This window comes from Ranitomeya variabilis, chromosome 5 (genome assembly GCF_051348905.1).
Source record: "Ranitomeya variabilis isolate aRanVar5 chromosome 5, aRanVar5.hap1, whole genome shotgun sequence".
NCBI lineage: Eukaryota > Metazoa > Chordata > Amphibia > Anura > Dendrobatidae > Ranitomeya > Ranitomeya variabilis.
In genome coordinates, this window is record NC_135236.1 from 325,417,953 (window position 1) to 325,436,125 (window position 18,173).

Genomic DNA, 18,173 nt, shown 5'->3' on the forward strand with positions numbered 1-18,173 from the left:
ACTACAAGTTGCATTTTATTAAATGAACGCATGCAGTTAAAAAACGCATGCGTTCACAAACGCGTGCAAACGCGTACACCAAAAAACGCATGCGTTTTCAATGTTAAATATAGGGGAAAAAAACGCATGCGTTTTTTTGGTAAAAAACGCTGCAGACAAAAACGCAAGTGTGAAACCACCCTTAGAGATGCACCATTTCTGGGGTGGCTGCTGGCTGGTATTTGTAGCCAGGGGATTCAAATTCCCAGCCCAGCCAGCTGAGCCAATCAGTGGTGCCGCGCGGGATTTGAATCCCTCACCAAAGCTGTCGGCAATGCTCATTGGCTAAGCCGGCGGGGCAGGAGATTTGAATCCCGCGCCACTCATTGGCTGAGCGCCAGGGGGATGTTCATTTCACCGCACTCCCGATGCAGTAGCATCGGGCCTATTTCAAGTTGTACTATATTGTTATTGAATCCCTGGTGCTTGTATGGATAGGAGTCCAGTGGGTGATCCTATTCAATGATTGACATCGATCTCTGCATTCACATACAGGGATGACTGTCAGTCACTAGAAAGACCACCCAGTGGACTCCTATGCATACAAACACAAGGGATTTTAATTAATAAAATGCAAGTTTTAATGGAACCTTTCCCACAAAAATGTGCTTATTGATCTCATCAGTTCCTTCGGCTCTATAAAGTCTTGCCTTCTGATCAGATACTTTTTTTTCTCCATGACTGGTTCCCTCTAAGTGTATGGCCATCTTTTTCTCATCATAAATATCAGCAGCTTGCGAAGATTATATAGAAACCAGCGAGGGTGACAATGGTGACCTTGTGCGCTCGGCGTTTTTATTTTAATATTACCTGTATAAAATTAATCAGAAACTCTAGTAACAGCTGACGTATTTCCTAATGAATCATTTTATAAGGTCAGGAACCTGTTTAGCAAGCAGCGCTTATAGCTAAGTGTGACACCATTCAATCGTTACTATTTGCCACCAGCGCTGTGCTTTTTTATGGTTTCCCTGCATTTTACATGTTATTTGATAAAAATGAAAGATGTCAGATTTAGTCACGGAGCAATCAAAAGAACAAGAGATCTGTAGCAAAGCAGGGTCATATGTTTGACTTCTACAAGACATTAACTGATAAGTCAAGACCTGGCAGCGTTAGAACAGGTCAAATTGTCTACACATATTAGATCAAGGCTTACCCCAAAGTACCGACATGTCAGAAATGCCATGTTTTATAGCTTAATGAGGGGGGAAAGCTCTTGATAAGACAATCATTGTGAACTGGTAAAAATGAAAAGGACAAAATGTTCACTTATTCAGACATCCAGGTTCTAGAGTGAAGAGAGAGCGGTAATTGAACCCTCTGTGGCACAGCAGTCAATCTTCTGGCCAGCAACGCAAAAGCCAAAGTTCAGATCCTGATAGGAATAAAACACTACCTGACACATCAGGGTCATCCAAGTTCCCTGAATATATATAGACAAGATGGGATGTCAGGCGGTTGATCTCGGTGTACATTTTAATGTCATGCACTTAGAGAGAGGGGTCAAAGTAACAGCCAAGTAATCATAGCAGCCAAGCCTTTTCTAACCTACTCAATCCATTAGAAGAAGCAGGTGGCATTGAGTGATAGACACTTGTCTGTCTTCCTTAACCACTATCATGTATTATACTGTAAAGTAATTGGGGACAGAAGGCCAAAATGAAAAAAACTAAAGGTTCCTGCCTCCAGGCTCTTTACACCTTAGTAATAGAATTATTAACAATGGTCTTTTTTTGTACAGAAGTTACGGAAAGGTTGGAAGATGAAGCATATTGAAGCCATGGGGTACATTTATTGAACTGCATCTGGGACTGCATCTGTCTCCTTCAAAGCCTGAAGTGAAACTAACAAATCTGTTGTGAAAATTTAGAGTTACATTGGTAAAATTATTACGACGTTACAGTGACATGAGCAGAAGACATTTGCAACGAACGTCATTCTGACTTGCCTCTTCCCACTGTGGCTTTGATTTACTCTTAAATAAGTTTATAATAATTTTATATTCCGCAGGACTTTAGATTACAAAGAGGACTTGTACAGACAATAAAGACATTTCAAAGTACCGTAGCACAACAAAGGAGTGAGGGCCCTGCTCAGAAGCTTACAATCTGCGAGATTGGAAGGTATTCCCTATCTGCGAGCTATGGAGATAACTTACCGATCCCTAGGGTCTCCCATCCATCTAGGAAGATCCCAGTGTGAATAGAGTGGGGGTCACTGGTCAATCATGTGCAGTGACAATCCATTCATTCCTAAGGGAATGCTGAAGAACAGCCGGTCACAGCTCCCAGCTCCGTCCCAATAATAATGAATGGAGTGAGCATGACTAAGAGCTGCTGCACTCACACGCGGCTTTCTGTTCTCAGGATTGGTGAGGTCCCAACGGTCAGATCCCTATCGATCACAAAGTAATTTTGGAACCTACGGATAGGTAATCGCTTCTAAATGTAAAAATACCCTCGTAGATATAACATTGTGTATTTCAAGCTATGTTTTTCTCATATAAATATATTACTAAAAAAATTATTATTAATATTCTGTTGTTTTGAAATATTTAACAAGTTTGAAGAGTAATATTCACAATGTTATCTAAAATAACAGTATCTAATTGCTATATCTGAAAAAAACTCTAGTCTGTTATGTCAAACTGACAACATTAAATTACACTTCATACATTAGTACAAAGCTGCATGACTTTTGTTTGCAAACTTCTTAATAGCGAAGTATAGAAAATATAGATACTTTGCTGCCACCTAGTGGCTGTCTTTGAGAATGGCTGTCTCCTATGTAGTTGCTCTTAATACAAATAAGCATTTGAGCTGATTTTAAAAAAATACAGTGATCTAAAGGTCATTACTAACATAAGGTTATTGTTAAGCTATGCGTTCTACAATACAACAAAATATATTTGGATAATTTCGGAAGCTAATGAAATTGACTTGCTTTTACATAGAAAACCCTGCCACAGTGCTCTAAGCTCCTAACAATAATGTTTTCTTATAATCTGTAAACCACAGTATTTCATATTTCACTTGACCAAATTCATTAACATTAAGACTTATTTAGCCTACAGCTTATCGGATTGCGATATTAGTCATTGCTATCAATCATGTACATTGTCAGTGCACAGCACTTTGTTACATTGATTAATTGTCGTTGCAAGGCGTAACCCTGTATACTCCATACAAATTGGAGAAAATTCTGTGTGATAGTAGACATCATGACTCTAAAACTGCTGCACATTTGTATTTTTTTATTTTTTAAATGTAAACAGATAGATATAGCTTTTAGCTAAAACGATAATCTGCAAACACTGTAGCAATAATTGGGCTGAGAACATAGTCAAATATATAACTCACCCAAGAAAAGTATTCAAGAAATAAAGAGGCAGAGTACTCCCAAAAGCTGTTAGAAAACTGAGGAATCGGAGAAAACCATAAACCACCAAAGATTTGTAAACAGAAGCAAATGTACATTTTATTAATGCACAGAAACAAACATTTGTAAAAAATGACAAATATGTATACAGGTAAACATGGAAACATATAGAGGAGGCATGGAGGTAAGCAAGGGAGGGAGAGACAGCCAGCAATGTGAAAGTATTAAGACCAGTAATAAGGATACAGGAAAATGCTCATAACACCAGCCCAGCAATAAAAGCCATATATGTAAAGAGCAATGTGCGCATCAGATAAAGAACTGGTCATAAATAACTCCTATCCGCTTACCCACGATGTGTCACAGCAGCTGACACCCGCCCACGCGACCCCTGATGCACGTTTCCCTTCAGCTTTATCGAAGGGGATAGTGTAATGTCCTGAGATGGCTGTTTAAATATGCCCCAGTAAAGCGGCGATGTCAGCGGCGCATGCGCCCCAGAACACTCTGTACACTTCCTATCACCTCCTCCACTGCTGTCGCATCACTGTGCACATGCGGGTGAACTTGCACCCTGTGACATCACGGGGCATGCACAGTAACTGAGTTGATAGCTGCGGAAGGAGCAGTATATAAACAAAGTCCCAGTGCGCATGCGCATGCGCCATATTGTCAGAGAGTGTAGTCAAATATGGAAGTGGCCTTCTTGAGTAAGAATACTAGTATGTATAAGGAGCGTAGCAATGAGCCCCCATAGAAAGACAAGAAAAATAATAGCAGGGGTAAAAAAGTGAGAAAAAAGTGAGAAGTGAGGAAAAATGAAAAGGAATGAAAAAATATATATATTATATTGAGTGAAACACAATATAAAAATCCATGACAATGTGCCTATAGTATTATACAGAATCAATAGGAAATAATAAAAAGAAATCACATGGCATGAAAAAAATGACAAGCAAGTGTAAAAACATACACCATATCCAATAGTGATAACATTGAGATATATAACAGGAATCTGTGAAATACAGAAATGAAGGACAAACTATAAAGAATTATAAAACATTAAAAAATATACATGGAATCATAATGTCAGAATTTCACAATATCCGTATTCCCACTATGGCTGCAAAAAATGCATAAAAATAATTCCCCAAAGGAACAAAACTTAAAGCTACAATAACCAGCCAAAAGAAGACCAGAAAAGTCCATAAGTATATGACCGAACTTCAAAAGGCCGTTAGTAGAGGTCTCCGAGCATACTGGTCGTGGCCATACATATACACGCGAAGGAGGATGGAGGGAAGTCATCCAGAAATGCAATATACAAATAAGGAGGACCAACAATAAAAACTAACAATAAAGGACAAAACATCAATTAAAAATCAAAATTGCAGAGAAACCACAAGGACAATAAAACACACAAAAAGATGTATGGAGGGGAAAGGATCATATATCATGGGCGGGAACAAGTCATACAGGCAGAAACAGGTCACAAAAAGGGGACAAAATTTAGTTTTTCATTCAAACCCTTTGGAGACATGGTGTCGAGAGTAACAATCCACCTACACTCATGTTGAGCCAAAATCTGTGTTAGATTGCCACCCCTGGAACCGCCATGTATCCTATCGATACCTCTTACCTTCAAACCACTGGGATCGGACCCATGGGAAATCCTAAAATGTCTAGGTATGTTCTTAAGCATCGACACATCCAATGCCTCCTTTGCGGCAAGAATGTCATGTTTGCGAGTTCTCGTCTTAAGCTCCTTGGATGTGAGACCCACATAAATGAGGGAGCATGGACAGGTAGCATAAAAAATCATGTGTTACATGAAATAAAATCACGGATTTTAAATTCCCTGGTCCCATCAGATGAAGTGAAGGTACCGTACCTCAGAATGTTAGGGCAAGCAACGCATGACCCGCAAGGAAAGCAGCCATGTCTGGGGCCACCAGAGATAAAGAATGATTTTTGATTTGCCACACAGTGACTTCTCACAAGAAGGTATTCCCTCAGGTTCCTTCCCTGCATTGCGTCATGCGTGGAGTCAAAGGTAAGTGTGCCGCCAAAACAGTCGGTCCGTAAGACCGGCCAATGTTTAGACAAGATCTCATGGATCCGACCCCAGCGGCAATTAGAGGTCGAAATAAATCTGAGATCAAATTTTTCTTGTTGCATCTGTCTCCTAGATTTCTTGAGTGACATGTTTTTGCCCACTGATTTGGCCCACCTGTAACCTGCCTTAATGCAATGGTTGCTTTATCCCCTATCTGTTGTGAATTCTGCTTTTGGGCTCCCTCCGGTGGTTGTAGGTGGTAATGCAGTTGTCCCTGAGTTGCAGTCCTGGTCAGGTGTATCTGCTGATTGCAGTTCTGACTGGGGTATTTAGGCGTGCAGGATTCATTAGTCCTTGCCAGTTGTCCATGGTTGTTGGGAGGTTTTGGTCCTGGTTTGGTTCCTTCTGCCTTCTGCCAAATCAGCAAAGATAAGTGTCTGGTTTTGTTTCTGTTGCACACATGCTGTGTGCTTAATAATTCTGTGCTATTCAGTGTTTTGTTTTTTTTCCAGCTTAGATTGTGTCAGTATTTTCTCAGTCTTGTTGGATTCTCTGGAGTGGCAGATATACATTCCATGTCTTTAGTTAGATTGTGGAACTTTTTGTATTATCTGCTGTGGATATTTTTGGAAGGGTTTTAATACTGACTGCTTAGTATTCTGTCCTATCTTTACCTATGTAGCTAGAGTGGCCTCTTTTGCTGAATACTGTTTTCTGCCAGCGTGTGTCTTTCCTCTCCTACTCACAGTCAATATTCGTGGGGGGCTGCCTATCCTTTGGGGTTCTGCTCTGAGGCAAGGTAGTATTCCTATTTCCATCTATAGGGGTATTTAGTCCTCCGGCTGTGTCGAGGTGTCTAGGGTTTGTTAGGCACACCCCACGGCTACTTCTAGTTGCGGTGTTAGTTCAGGTTTTGCGGTCAGTACAGTTTCCACCTACTCCAAAGTTCATGCGGCTCCAAAGTCACCGGATCATAACAGTACAACTGGCCCACTATGAGTTAAATGCATCTCAGAAGAAGGGAAGAAAGGTGTTGAGCCATTTTTTTCTGCAGTTTGCTTTGCCTTTTCTTCCCTCTTTTTCTATGGGTGGCTAAGGAGTCTTGTGTTAGCATGGATATTCAGGAATTAGCTTCTCGTGTAGACCAGCTTGCTGCTAGGGTACAGGGAATTTCTGATTATATTGTTCAGACTCCTGTTTTAGAGCCGAAGATTCCTACTCCTGATTTGTTTTTTGGTGACAGGTCCAAATTTTTGAGTTTTAAAAACAACTGTAAACTGTTTTTTGCTTTGAGACCTCGATCCTCTGGGGAATTCTATTCAGCAGGAAAAATCGTCATTTCCCTGCTGCATGGTGATCCACAGGATTGGGCATTTTCCCTGGAATCTGGGAATCCGGCTTTGCTTAATGTAGATTCTTTTTTCAGGCTTTAGGACTATTATATGATGAACCTAATTGTGTGGATCAAGCGGAGAAGACCTTGTTGGCCTATCTCAGGGTCAAGAGGTGGCAGAATTGTATTGTCAGAAATTTAGAAAATGGTCTGTGTTGACTAAATGGAATGATGATACTTTGGCTGCAATTTTCAGAAAGGGTCTTTCTGAATCCGTTAAAGATGTTATGGTGGGGTTTCCCACGCCCGTCGGTCTGAGTGATTCTATGTCTTTGGCCATTCAGATTGATCGGCGCTTGCGGGAGCTCAGAACTGTGCGCGCTGTGGCGTTGTCCTCAGAGCAGAGTCCTGAGCCAATACAGTGTGATAGGATTCTGTCTAGGATAGAACGGCAAGGACTCAGACGTCAGAATAGGTTGTGTTATTATTGTGGCGACGCTTCTCATGTCATTTCAGTCTGCCCTAAATGGACAAAGAGGATCGCTAGTTCATTTACTATCAGTACTGTACAACCTAAATTTCTGTTATCGGTGTCCTTGATCTGCTCATTGTCATCATTTTCTGTCTTGGCATTTGTGGATTAAGGCGCTGCTTTGAACTTAATGGACCTTGAGTTTGCCAGGAGTTGTGGTTTCCCCTTGCAGCCCTTGCAGAACCTTATTCCTTTAAGGGGCATTGATGCTACACCTTTGGCTAAAAATAAGCCCCAGTCTTGGATACAGGTGACCATGCGCATGGCGCCAGCCCATCAGGAAGATTGTCGATTTCTGGTATTGCATAATTTACATGATGCTATCGTGTTGGGTTTTCCGTGGTTGCAGGTACATAATCCTGTGTTGGATTGGAAGTCTATGTCTGTGACTAGTTGGGGTTGTCAGGGGGTTCATAATGATGTTCCTTTAATGTCCATCTCCTCTTCTTCCTCTTCCGAAATTCCAGAGTTTTTGTCTGATTTTCAGGATGTATTCGATGAGCCCAAGTCCAGTTCTCTTCCACCACACAGGGACTGTGATTGTGCTATTGATTTGATTCCAGGCTGTAAGTTTCCTAAGGGCCGACTCTTCAACCTGTCTGTGCCGGACCATACCGCTATGCGGAGTTATGTTAAGGAGTCTTTGGAGAAAGGGCATATTCGGCCATCTTCTTCACCGATGGGAGCGGGATTTTTTTTTGTTGCTAAGAAGGATGGCTCCTTGAGACCCTGTATTGATTATCGCCTCTTGAATAAGATCACGGTCAACTTTCAATACCCTTTACCTTTGCTTTCCGATTTGTTTGCTAGGATTAAGGGGGTTAGTTGGTTTACGAAGATTGACCTTCGGGGGGCGTATAATCTTGTTCATATTAAGCAGGGTGATGAATGGAAAACTGCGTTCAATATGCCCGAAGGCCATTTTGAATACCTTGTGATGCCGTTCGGGCTCACTAATGCTCCATCTGTTTTTCAATCTTTCATGCATGATATCTTCCGGACTTATATTGATAAATTCTTGATTGTATATTTGGACTATATTTTGATTTTTTCTGATGATTGGGAGTCTCATGTGGAACAGGTCAGGATGGTATTTCAGATCCTTCGTGACAATGCTTTGTTTGTGAAGGGGTCTAAGTGTCTCTTTGGGGTGCAGAAGGTTTCTTTTTTTGGTTTTATTTTTTCTCCTTCATCTCTTGAGATGGATCCGGTTAAGGTTCAGGCCATTCATGATTGGATTCAACCCACGTTAGTAAAGAGCCTTCAGAAATTTTTGGGTTTTGCAAATTTTGATCGCTGTTTCATTGCTAACTTTTCCAGCGTGGTTAAACCCTTGACCGATTTGACGAAAAAAAGGCGCTGGTGTGGCGAATTGGTCCTCTGCGGCTGTTTCTGCCTTTCAGGAGCTTAAACGTCGATTTACTTCTGCTCCGGTGTTGCGCCAACCGGATGTTTCCCTTCCGTTTCAGGTTGAGATTGACGCTTCTGAGATTGGTGCAGGGGCCGTTTTGTCCCAGAGGGATCATGTTGGTTCCTTGACGAAACCGTGTGCATTCCTTTCCCGTAAATTTTCGCCTGCTGAACGCAATTATGATGTCGGCAATCAGGAGTTGTTGGCTATGAAGTGGGCATTTGAGGAGTGGCGACATTGGCTTGAGGGAGCTAAGCACCGTATTGTGGTCTTGACCGATCATAAGAATTTGATTTACCTCGAGTCTGCCAAGCGGCTGAATCCTAGACAGGCTCGATGGTCCTTGTTTTTTTCCCATTTTGATTTTGTGGTCTCGTATCTTCCGGGTTCCAAGAATATTAAGGCTGATGCCCTTTCTAGGAGTTTTTTGCCTGATTCTCCTGAGGTCCTTGAACCGGTCGGCATTCTGAAAGAAGGGGTGGTTCTTTCTGCTATTTCCCCTGATTTACGACGGGTTCTTCAGGAATTTCAGGCTGACAGACCTGATCGTTGTCCAGTGGGGAAACTGTTTGTTCCTGACAGATGGACTAGTAGAGTGATTTCTGAGGTTCACTGTTCTGTGTTGGCTGGTCATCCTGGTATTTTTGGTACCAGAGACTTGGTTGGTAGGTCCTTTTGGTGGCCTTCTTTATCACGTGATGTGCATTCTTTTGTGCAGTCCTGTGGGACTTGTGCGCGGGCCAAGCCTTGTTGTTCCCGTGCTAGTGGGTTGCTTTTGCCATTGCCGGTCCATGAGAGGCCCTGGACGCATATTTCTATGGATTTTATTTCTGATCTTCCGGTTTCCCAGAGGATGTCGGTTATCTGGGTTATTTGTGACCGGTTTTCTAAGATGGTTCATTTGGTGCCTTTGCCTAAATTGCCTTCCTCTTCAGATTTAGTTTTGTTGTTTTTTCAGCATGTGGTTCGTTTGCATGGTATTCCGGAGAATATTGTGTCTGACAGAGGTTCCCAGTTTGTTTCTAGGTTTTGGCGGGCCTTTTGTGCTAGGCTGGGCATTGATTTATCTTTTTCCTCTGCATTTCATCCTCAGACAAATGGCCAAACCGAGCGAACTAATCAGACCTTGGAGACTTATTTGAGATTCTTTGTGTCTGCTGATCAGGATTATTGGGTGGCCTTTTTGCCATTGGCCGAGTTTGCCCTTAATAATCGGGCTAGTTCGGCTACTTTGGTTTCGCCTTTTTTTTGTAATTTTGGTTTTCATCCTCGTTTTTCTTCTGGCAGGTTGAGCCTTCTGACTGTCCTGGTGTGGATTCGGTGGTTGACAGGTTGCAGCAGATTTGGGCTCATGTGGTGGACAATTTTGTGTTGTCTCAGGAGGAGGCTCAACGTTTTGCTAACCGTCGTCGGTGTGTTAATTCCCGGCTTCAGGTTGGGGATCTGGTCTGGTTGTCTTCCCATCATGTTCCTATGAAGGTTTCTTCTCCTAAGTTTAAGCCTCGGTTTATTGGTCCTTATGGGATTTCTGGGATTATTAATCCGGTGTCTTTTCGATTGGCACTTCCAGCCTCTTTTGCTATCCATAATGTCTTCCATAGATCTTTATTGCGGAAATATGTGGTACCCGTTGTTCCCTCTGTTGATCCTCCGGCCCCTGTGTTGGTTGATGGGGAGTTGGAGTATGTGGTTGAGAAGATTTTGGATTCTCGTTTTTCGAGGCGGAGGCTTCAGTATCTTGTCAAATGGAAGGGTTATGGCCAGGAGGATAATTCTTGGGTTTTTGCCTCTGATGTCCATGCTGCTGATTTGGTTCATGCTTTTCATCTGGCTCATCCTGATCGGCCTGGGGGCTCTGGTGAGGGTTCGGTGACCCCTCCTCAAGGGGGGGTACTGTTGTGAATTCTGCTTTTGGGCTCCCTCCGGTGGTTGTAGGTGGTAATGCAGTTGTCCCTGAGTTGCAGTCCTGGTCAGGTGTATCTGCTGATTGCAGTTCTGACTGGGGTATTTAGGCGTGCAGGATTCATTAGTCCTTGCCAGTTGTCCATGGTTGTTGGGAGGTTTTGGTCCTGGTTTGGTTCCTTCTGCCTTCTGCCAAATCAGCAAAGATAAGTGTCTGGTTTTGTTTCTGTGGCACACATGCTGTGTGCTTAATAATTCTGTGCTATTCAGTGTTTTGTTTTTTTTCCAGCTTAGATTGTGTCAGTATTTTCTCAGTCTTGTTGGATTCTCTGGAGTGGCAGATATACATTCCATGTCTTTAGTTAGATTGTGGAACTTTTTGTATTATCTGCTGTGGATATTATTGGAAGGGTTTTAATACTGACCGCTTAGTATTCTGTCCTATCTTTCCCTATGTAGCTAGAGTGGCCTCTTTTGCTGAATCCTGTTTTCTGCCTGCGTGTGTCTTTCCTCTCCTACTCACAGTCAATATTCGTATCCTTTGGGGTTCTGCTCTGAGGCAAGGTAGTATTCCTATTTCCATCTATAGGGGTATTTAGTCCTCCGGCTGAGTCGAGGTGTCTAGGGTTTGTTAGGCACACCCCACAGCTACTTCTAGTTGCGGTGTTAGTTCAGGTTTTGCAGTCAGTACAGTTTCCACCTACTCCAGAGAAAGTTCATGCGGCTCCAAAGTCACCGGATCATAACACCTATCCTTGATTCTCTCAGAAAGAGTGGCGGACTGCTCTCCAAACAAGCCTCAGTGGAGCAAACCTGCCTATTCCTAAGAAATTGGCCAACTGAGATGGCCTTAATGACAGAATAGTTATGAGCCGAGGAAGCATGTAGTAAAGAATTCACAGAAGCGTCTTTACAATATAAATCTGTTTCAATACGTCAGTCTTCCCCGATGCATAAACAAATGTCCAAAAAAATAATTTTATTAATTAAAATAATAATTGGCTCCAATGCCAATTAAATGTAAATCTAAGATTGAAGGGATTGTCATTCAGGTAACGCATAAATGATGATAAGCTGGTCTCCTCACCCTCCCAAATCATTAAAACATTGTCAATGTAACGAAACAGCCCAAAACTGGGTTTGAGGCGTGTTCTCCGTTAACCTGGAAAACCTGCTTTCCCAAAAACCAAGAAACAGGTTTGCGTATGACAGAGCACACACTGTGCCCATAGCGATCCCCTGATTTTGTAAAAAGAACCTATGCTTGAAAACAAAATAATTATGAGTAAGAATAAACTCAAGTAAATCAAGAATAAACTCAGAAAAGTGGCCATCCCAGTTGGCTATCTCAAGGAAGAAGCGAGCTGCCCTGAGGCCATCAACATGGTGAATCGATGTATATAATGACTCGACGTCAATAGTGACAATCAACATGTTGGCTTCAAGGCAAATTTCGTCAATTTTTGTGAGAAAATCGGTTGTGCCCCTGACATAGGAGGGGAGTGTTTCCACTAATGGTTTAGTGGTCAATCAATTTGCATACATTATCACTAAGCCCTTCCTTGCCAGAGACAATGGGACCATTCATGGGACCAGTGAGATTCTCAATATCCTTATGCGCCTTAAGCAAGAAGTAAAAGGCAGCAACCCTTGGAAATTTAGGTAACAGCCCATCCATTATTTTCTTTGGGACAATACCCGACTCACATGCATTCAACAAAATCTGTTCCAGTAAAGCAGCAAAAGACTGGGTGGGGTCACAGGGGAGCATTTGGTAAGATATAGGTAGATATAGATTGACAGATAGATAGAAAGCTTATTGTGGTCATATGATAATTACTTAAACAGGCAAGCAATAATATAATATGAAATGTACACACCGTTATAATTTGGAAATCAATGCCTTAATGCCCACAAGTATGCCTTTGCATTAACTTTAGATAAGCGAGAATAGCATTTCTCGATGGTCAAAATGCAGCAGTTGTCCGCTGTACACTATAGTGGACACCTTGTTGCACCAGCCACGATCCATGTTGACACAATTCATGGTGGTTTAACCCCTCAAAATGCAACATCTAGATGAAGAAGGACCCCATTATCCTTTTAAGATTAGGTGGTCCCAAAGGTTGCCATGGCAATTCAAGGCCAAGTAACAACCTTTTTGTCTCCCTGCTATAGTGGCCTGTTCAGTTGTTAGCAACATTTTAGTAGTAAAAATATAATTTTTCATTCCTGTCATTAGACTTTGTGTTAATCCGTGAAAAGCACCCAAAGGGGTTAACAAATTACCATACAGCAGTTTTGAATATGTTGAGGGGGTGCTATTTTTAACCCCTTCATGACCAGAGGTATGTTCATTTTTGCGTTTTCGTTTTTTGCTCTCCTTCTTCCCAGAGCCATAACTTTTTTCAGTCAATATGACCATGTGAGGGCTTGCTTTTTTGCGTGACAAGTTGTACTTTTGAACGACACCATTGGCTTTATCTTATCATGTACTGGAAAATGGGGAAAAAATGCAATCCCACATTTTTTTTATGTTTTGCTTTTTTTATTGTGTTCAATAAATGCTAAAACTGATTTGTCATTATGATTCTCCAGGTCATTACAAATTCATAGACACCAAACATGTCTAGGTTCTTTTTTTATCTAAGTGGTGAAAAAAAATTCTAAATTTTGTTAAAAAAAATAAAAAATTGCTCCATTTTCTGATACCCGTAGCGTCTCCATTTTTCGTGATCTCAGATTGATTGAGGGCTTTTTTATTGCATGCCGAGTTGATGTTTTTAATGATACAATTTTGGTGGAGATTTGATATTTTGATCACCCGTTATTGCATTTTAAAAAACGTAAATCTGGCATTTTGACTTTTTTTTTCTCACTACGCCATTTAGCAATCAGGTTAATCCTTTTTTTATTGATAGATTGGGTGATTCTGGGTGAATATGTGTATGTTTGATTTTTTTTTTGTTTTATTTTGAATGGGGTGAAAGGGAGTTGATTTTTAAAAACATTTTTTTTTTTACTTTTTGCATGCTCCAATAATCTCCATGGGAGGCTAGTAGCTGCCTATAATCCGATCGGCTCTGCTACATACAGGCGATGATCAGATCGCCTGTATATTGCAGAATTACTCACTTGCTATGAGCGCCGACCACCGGGTGGTGCTTATAGCAATCCGGCAGTGTCAACCATGAAGGACTGCAGGTGACCTCTGATTGTCATGCCAACTCATAGGTGACCCGCGATGACGAGACGGGGTCACTGATGAGCACTTGCTGGAAGCTCGTGTTAAATGCCGCTATCAGAGTTTGACAGTGGCATTTAGTGGGTTAACAGCCTTGGGAGGATTGCGATTCCTCCCACGGCTGTTAGCTGCACATGTCAGCTGTTCAAAACAGCTGACAGGTGTCCCTTCACACTACCTCAAAATAGCCCAATGACTAGTAGATACTTTTGTTTGTAGGGGTGGCCTTCCTAGGGTTAACAGAGCTACCCTCTATCGCCATCGCTTGAAAGGAGGTGCAGGGGTTCCCAACCTTTCTAAATATTAGCAAGCAGCCCAACTGGGTCAATTGACCCTATATCATACCTACTCTGAACCTCCTCTGTGGCTTTCTCTAGAGGCCCCTGAATTTCACTCGGGTACCCTCGACACAATATTATAGATTCTCCCAGCTCAGTGTAGACACGTCTCAAATCCCATTTTAGCTTACTCTCTTAAGATTTGGGATTCGTTGAAATATTCCTCGCAGCTAATCTCACCATTCTTGCCTCTTGCCCCCCTTTGGGGCAATATCCAGTTTCTTCTAGGCATGGAGTCCCTTAGGAACTTTCATTTATCGGTTGCTGCAGGGATAACCAGAATCCATCACCCTTTTAACGTGGATGGGATTATTCCTTTTCCAGTCCTGAGCGAAAAATACCATCTCCCACCTGGAGAGGTATTTCGTTACTTGCAACTTAAAAAATTTGTCAATTCATTACTAAAAAACTCTACCTCTCCTTATTCCTTCAGTCCCTTTGAACAAAGATGCCGCCAAAATCCACATGCTCCAGGCATTATATCTCTCCTTTACTCTCATATTAATACCTCCTCTCATAGGCGCTGTTTGAACTACACTTCTCGCTGGGAGTCTGACATCGGTTCCACTTTGACCGATTTAGAATGGTCTCAAATCTGGTCCTCCTCCACTGGAGGAATATTAAATACCCTCATGCTAGAAACGAATTATAAGGTGTTGCCAAGGTGGTACCTGACCCCAGCCAGAGTGGCTAAAGCAGTCACCAACTCTTCTCCCAATTGCTTTAGAGGATGTAATTCCACTGGTGATATGTTCCATATCTGGTGGCTATGCCCGATCGTACGCAGATTTTGGATTAGAATATACCACCTGATCTTCTCTAGAACAAATATCAATCTTACAAAAAACCCTTTGGAGGCTCTACTTAACAAGTGTATTCCCAACACCCCTAAACACGCTCAAGCCCTCATCAAATTTATATTCCTGGCAGCCAAACAAACCATAGCTTCTGCTTGGAAAAAAACAAATCTAGAATTATCTGCAGTTAAAACACGCCTTTCTTGGTACATGATAAATGAAAAATTATCTGCCATACTTACAGACAAAATTGGCAAGTTTGAGAAAATTTGGCTTCCCTGGGCGGAGTATGCCAACCACACCCCCTTTGCCACACCAGTATTTCATCTGACCAATCCTGACCCTCCTGACTCGGATTGAATCATTTAACCGGAATTGGACACACTATAACCCTCTTCTCGGGTTTCCCTCCCCCTTTTCCCCTGCCTCTTACCCTGTTGTTTGTTTGTTTGTTAACTGTTTATATGCCCTCTTATACATATTGTAAAAATATGTTTGTATTGAGGTTCTTTCTTCTCCTTATATGCAAAATTCAATAAAAATCTATTGTTTGAAAAAAAAACCAGCTGACAGGTGCCGGAAAAGATGTGAGGTCAGCGCCAGAGCCCACATCAAAGGGGTGTCCGACATCGCTGTGTTATTATTCCCGATGTCAGAAAGGGGTTAAAAGGGTAATACTTTTGGAGGGTTTCCAATATATAGGTCTCTCCAAATCACTTAAACACTGAATAGGTCCCTAAAAAAGTTTTCTAAGTTTCCTTGAAAAAATGAAATATTTCTGCTACATTTTTAGATATTTAACATTCTTACATTTGACAAATAGTGCTGATGTAATGTAGACATTAGGTAAATGATGTTTATTGGTGATTTGTGGAGTGTGACTGTCTGGAAGTTTAAGCTTGCAAAGTTTTAAAACTGCTATTTCTTTGAAGGGGACAAATTTCTGATATTTTTAAAGATAAACGCAAAATATATCTTCCTAAATTTACATCTAATATAAAATACAATGTGTCAATAAAGAAACAGTATTAAAATCACTGGAATATGGTGAAATATTCCAGAGTTATTGCCACATAAGAAGGCACGTTTTAAAACATTTGGCCTTGGTCACTGAGAGGTTAAGAGAGGTAGCTAAAATTCCTTAGGTCTCTTGCAGATGTCCGTGGATGTCGGTCTGATCATGGATCTGCCTCAACTTCATAAAGTCTTGGCCAAACTGTTGGCACCCTTGAAATTGTCCCAGAAAATGAAGTATTTCTCACAGGATATTATTGCAACTACACATGTTTTGTTATACACATGTTTATTTCATTTGTGTGTAATGGAACAGCACAAAAAAAACAGAGAAATAAAGGCAATTAGAGGTTCACACAAAACCTCAAAAATGGGCCTGACAAAATTGCTGTCACCTTTCCAAAATTTTGGGTAAACAACTTTGTTTCACGCATGGGATGATCGTTGAAACTCACCTCTGGCAAGTAATACTTGTGGACAATATTAAAATCACGCCTGAAACCAGATAAAAAGGGGATAAGTTGACTTAATCTTTGCATTGTGTGTCTGTGTATGCCACACTAAGCATGAAGAACAGAAAGAAGAGAAGAGAACTGTCCTAGGACTTGAGAACCAAAATTGTAAAAAAATCTTAACAATCTCAAGGTTACAAGTCCATCTCCAGAGATATTCCTTTGTCCATGGTGCGCAACTTAATTAAGAAGTTTAGAACCCATGGAACTGCAGCTAATCTCACTGGACATGGATGGCAGTGAAAAATTGCTGAAAGGCTGCAACACAGGATAGTCCAGATGGTGGATAAGCAGCCCCAATCAAGTTCCAAAGAAATTCAAGCTGTCCTGCACATTCAGGGTGCATCAGTGTTAGCGCTACCTATCCGTCAAAATTTGAATAAAAATAAAATGCTCTGTGACCCCACTGTTAAAACAGAGACATAAAAAAGTTAGGTTGCAGTTTGCCAAAATATATGTGAGGAAGCCAAAATCCTTCTCGAAAGCGTATTGTAGACAGATGAGATCAAGGTAGAGCTTTTTGTTAAATCACATTATTCTACTGTTTACCGAAAATAGAATGAGGTCTACAAACAAACACTGTACCTACAGTGGAGGTTAAAACAAGTTTTGGAGTTGTTTGCTGCCTCTGACACTGGGTGCCCTGACTGTGTGCAAGGCATCATGAAATCTGAAAATTACCAAAGGATTTTGGGTTGCAATGGTCAGGGGTATTGCAGCAGGGCAATTACCCCAAACATACTTTAAACAGCCCCAAGAAATGGATGGAAACAAAGTGCTGGAGAGTTCTGAAGTGGCCAACAATGAGTCCAGATCTAAATCCCATTGAACACCTGTGGAGAGATCCTAAAATTGCTTTTGGAAGAAGCTACCCTTCAAATATGAGAGACCTGGAGCAGTGTGCAAGAGAATAGTGGTCCAAAATTCTAGCTGAGAGGTGTAAGAAGCTTCTTGATGGTTATAAGAAGTAATTGATTGCAGTTATTTATTCCAAAGCATGTGCAGCCAAATATTAAGTTGCGTGTGCCAACAATTTTGTCCGACTCATTTTGGCGGAGGGTTGTGTGAAATTATGTTCAATTTCCCTTTTTTTCTCTGTGTTTTTTTTGCGTTGTTCGAATAAACAAGTAGGAAATAAACAAAACATAATTGCAGTGGGGGAAATAAGATCCCTTAAAGGATTTTCCAGGGTTATGGTTAAAGTCTGCAGTAACTCTATGTAATGGCAGACTTGTGAATCCTTAGAGCATATACTGTTTGCGCTGTCAGGATTCTCCAGTGTTGATGCTGGGAGTTGGTGAATGTGTAACCTCAAGTATGCGATTTGCATATATGCGGTCAATTGCCAACTAGATACAAGTAGATTGAGCAAGGCTGGACACGTCTAGTCAGAATGTAGCTGGAAATGTGCAAATTGGATACTTGCAGTCATATGACTGCCCACTCCCATCGCCGGCACTGGAGAATACTGAATGCACACACTGTGCGCGCTTTGAGAATTCACAAATCTGCAGTGAGGGTTAGTAGACTGATGTAGAAAAAAGTCCAGCTCGCCGTGATGGACATCCTTAGACGTTCGCAGCACAGGAAACGCTGTGTCATGGCATGGAGCAA

At 41.5% G+C, this 18,173-nt stretch overlaps 1 protein-coding gene across 6 annotated transcripts in view; it reads left to right on the top strand.

The window, feature by feature from the left end:
* The window catches only part of CACNA2D1 (calcium voltage-gated channel auxiliary subunit alpha2delta 1), a 1,329,605-nt gene that overhangs the window by 852,628 nt on the left and 458,804 nt on the right, over window positions 1-18,173 (top strand). The gene's annotated exons all lie outside the window — the stretch shown is intronic.